Source organism: Paroedura picta, chromosome 6, assembly GCF_049243985.1.
Source record: "Paroedura picta isolate Pp20150507F chromosome 6, Ppicta_v3.0, whole genome shotgun sequence".
Taxonomy (NCBI): Eukaryota; Metazoa; Chordata; class Lepidosauria; order Squamata; family Gekkonidae; genus Paroedura; species Paroedura picta.
In genome coordinates this window covers 25,832,360-25,836,501 of record NC_135374.1, presented here as the reverse complement: position 1 = coordinate 25,836,501, position 4,142 = coordinate 25,832,360, and the positions used below count along the sequence as shown (strand labels likewise).

The window sequence follows — 4,142 nt, the reverse complement described above, 5'->3', positions numbered from 1 at the left end:
GCACAATGCATCTATGATTAGGTGCATAGGCATCTAAATGGAGTTTTACTTTATAAAAAACTTAGCTTGCATTGTGGGCCCTTTAAAACAGGGAGAAAGATGATTGGCTGCCTGGCTTGATTGACAGGCGGAGAGGCATGGGTATAGCATGTTCCTCTCTTCTGCCATTTCAAGCTGGTGTGCAGAGTGCCAACAAGTGCGAGAAGGCAGCAGAGGGAAGGGAGAGAGCCAGGAGGTGAAGAATGACTAGAGACGCATTATTTAATAGTGCTGCACTGTTTTTTTCAATATGCAGAAATTTCTTGAGATTTCCTGGAAAGAGATCTCAGCATTTCTTTTTCTGTCTATATCAGGCATACAGGACATCAGCTTGGACTGGGCTATTGGGAGAAGAGTTAAGCCTTCCTTCATGCGGTTTTCCATATTTGAAATGCCCCAGGTAACTGATATAGGGCAAATGGTGGTTCACTAGGGCCAGTTTCAAGTCAGAAAAATTGAAAAGGGCTTAAACTAGTACTGATCCAAATTAAGTCCCTGTGCTCTGAGTTGTTTTTTGTTTGTTTGTTTTAAAGGAAATACAAGCTGGGATCTCACAACATGTCATGTTGTTGATTGCTTGTTGTGGTTGGATCTCATTCTTGCAGTAATGGTAAGAGGGGAGGGGATTTAGTTACACATATTCCCTAAATAAATGGATAGAGTATGAATCTGGGCTAACAGATCACAGGAAGAAAACCATGCAGAACTTTCTGATTGCATGTGCTGTTTCCCCTTGTTCCAATCTAGTGCTGAACTGGCAATGTTGATGACTTCACAGGAAAAGGTATGCCTTGTGTGAGCACAAAGACTGGTCAGGAAATGCAAGGCTGAGTGATGCCCTGAAAGTGTGAAATTGCCCACCCAGATCAAACACCGTGGCCATAAAGACACTCAGATGCAATGGTTTTTATTAAGTCACATCACACAAGAACCATCAAATGAGAGATGACTTGCTGTGTCAGAAGGCAGTCTTCTGAATTTTTTGCAGAGGCTACCTGCATTCAGCCACATATCCTTTAAATGCAATATCCATGCATTTTGTTTATTGCATTTTGTCATGACTTATTTAACAGACATTGTTCCATGGAGCAAAGTGTCATTTTAAATACATATATGTGGATGTGCATACTAGAGGCTGCCTTATACCTAGCTTGTTGCTGTCTGTTCAAATCAGTTTCTGATTTATGGCTAGAATATACATTTGATTTTAAAATACCTGTCTTCCAGGGCAGACTGGAAGCCCACAAGAGCTCTGCCCTTTCTCACTCTCTTGTCCCCCATCTCACATGGTGAAGGGACAAAAAGTTGCCTAGAGAGAAAGGATGTGCTGATATATTCCTCTTTGCCAGTGTTGGAGCATGGGGTGGGGAGCCTGTGACAGACTGCCCAACAGGTCAACTGGGATTTCAACTGGTAAAGCAAATGTTCGGTCCATTCCTGCTTTATTTTCCGTCTTCAATAACAGTATTTGGACATGTGGTCCCCACCCTTTTTGTCTTTTACAACATAGGTTCTGAAATGGAAAGGGGTATTGCTACCCTCTGAAAGTACACTCTGGAGAGTACACTCTTGCAACCTTTATCATTTTAATTTACACAGCAAAACTATTAACTGTGCATACTTATATCCACCTCTTTATAGATTCCTGGGCAGGCACCTGCAAGCAATTTTCCATTTAATCTTCTAAAAACGATAGTACTGGCATCTAGAAAAAGAGAGGGAGATAGAGGTTAAATCAGAAATGTCTCACAAATCTTCGTAGTAAGTGAATATCATGTTGTAGATAGCCAGTATGGCATAGTGCTTAAGAGCAGCAGCTTCTAAACAGGCGAGCCAGGTTTGATTCCCTGCTGCTCCATGTGCAGCTAGCTGGGTGACCTTGGGCTTGTCACAGCCCTGATAGTGCTGTTCTGACCAAGCAGTACTGTCAGAGCTCTCTCAGCCTCACCTACATTACAGGAAGGTGAGCAGTTGTAAGCCACTTTGAGATTCCTTCAGGCAGTGAAAAACGGGTTATATAAACCAACTCTTCTTCTGAATATTTAACTTTCAGCAACTGAGAGATTCCTGTTAATTGCTTGTGTGGAGACAGTAACTTGGCCACTTCAAACAGGCAGGCGATGTTTTGTCTTATCTCATTTAATTTTTTTAAAAAACACGTGAAAAAAGTTTTATAAAGGTTATAATGTTACTTTTGGGATTTAAATATTAAAATATACTGTAGGTGAGGTATGTAAAATAATATGCATGCAACACTAATGTCAGTAGTCATGCCTAGATATTCCCAGGAGATAAAGTTATTGTTTAACTACGTGTTGAAGACATTATGATAATTTAGATTTATTTTTAGACAACCATTTGCAGAGGAAAAACTGCTAGCAGTTGCTAATGGAGTATTTCTGCAGGAATCTGCTTATTTTTCAACTTGTCCCTGGCAGCTCATGATCATACTTTGTTTTTACCTGCATCATTTTGCCACATCTTTCCTTGCTTTTAACCTAAAAATGTATTTTTAAATAGCTACAGGCACTCACATTTTGGTGCACTCCACTGGGTCATGTCTTCATTGATTTTTGTCTCTCTTTTCCAGAGAGCAAGATGAAAAAAGTTTAAATCAGACGGCATCACAGTGCCCAGCTGTACTGGTGGATGCTGCATATTAGAGATCATGGAGGGGGGAAGTAAAAGAAAGAGCAAGCAACATTGACTGGAAGGCTGTTTTCAGTGGCATGAAGGGTGGGAATAAGTCAGCCAAAGGAAATTTTCTGTTGTTGTTCACTTCATTTTCAGCTCACTTTTCTCACAGAGCATCAAGGCAGACTGCAAACTATGAAAAACAACTCAATCAGACCACAAAGATCTCTGATAAACAGTAGAGGAGTACTCGGATTTGGGAACAAGGGGAAAATGCAAACCAAAAACTGTCTTAAGGCATGACGTACCATAATGAAGAAAGGGGATCATGAAGGCAGAAGACATTGCAGTAAGAAAGGAAGACGATACATACAGCAAGTATTGCAATCAATTATGCTGGAAATAGAAAGTGCATTGTCACAGCTGACTTACTGGGAGCCAGTTTGGCATACTGGTTAACAGCAGTGGCCCCTAATCTGGAGAACTGGGCTTGATTCCCCACTCCTCGTCCACAGGCCTTGGCCCACTCACAGCTCTCTCACAGCTCTCTCAGCCTCACCTACCTCACAGGGTGTCTGTTGTGGAGAGAAGAAGGGTAGGTAATTGTAAGCTCTTTTGAGACTCCTTTGAGTAGTAAACAGCAGGGTATTAAAAAACAACCCTTATGGCGACCTCACAAGGCTTTCTAGGCAGGAGCCATTCAGATGTGGTTTGCCATTGCCTGCCTCTGGCTTGGTGCTCTCCCATCCAAATACTGACCCAGAGCTGACCCAGCTTACCTTCCAGGATCTGACAAGATGAAGGCTCCCCTGGGCCACCCAGGGCAGGGCAGACGACAGTGCCTCTCCTCACAGAAGCAACCATTATACTTCATGATGCCCTCGTAAACATTTCTGTTTTGTTTTCTTTTGTTTCTTTGGTGAAATGATGGAAGTGCGGGGGCCTTCTTGACCACCTCAGGTGGGCTGTTCCACAATGACTTCCATGGATGTGAATTAAATCTTAATTGTCCTGTGGTAATCAGTGGCATCAAAGCATACTTCAAATTTTCCTGGCTCTTGTCCTACATTTGGAACTGGCAGCTACTGTCTGAAGTTATGTTCCAGTCGATCTCAGTAATTCCCTTTTTATCACATATATTTGTTGAAATATTTATGTTCTCTTTTTCCGTGTTCCATAAGAACTTTGAATTCACAGTTGTTTGGGTACAGCAATAAAAACTACTCTGCTGTTTTTTCTAAGGACTATGGATTGACAGGGCTGTTACCAGTTCTACACTTCCCTAACCAATGAGGTTTCAGGGCCTGGTCACTGGGAGCCTGCATGGATATTTTTGTAATATATTTTTAATTTACAAAATATGCAGGTAGAGCTCAGGTGGAGACAGAGAGGCATTTCTGCATGGCTTCTGTATGTGATGAATTGGCGCTTAACACAACTCAAGTATCTATGTAAACCAGCCTTTCTCA

General features: G+C 41.8%; 1 long non-coding RNA gene across 1 annotated transcript; it reads left to right on the top strand.

Moving 5' to 3' along the window:
• Positions 1-353: 353 nt before the first annotated feature.
• LOC143840641 (uncharacterized) lies at positions 354-3,858 on the top strand. Its single transcript, XR_013232274.1, has 3 exons — positions 354-439; positions 573-649; positions 2,830-3,858. It is a non-coding gene; the product is annotated as an uncharacterized LOC143840641 (long non-coding RNA).
• The last annotated feature ends 284 nt before the right edge of the window (positions 3,859-4,142 follow it).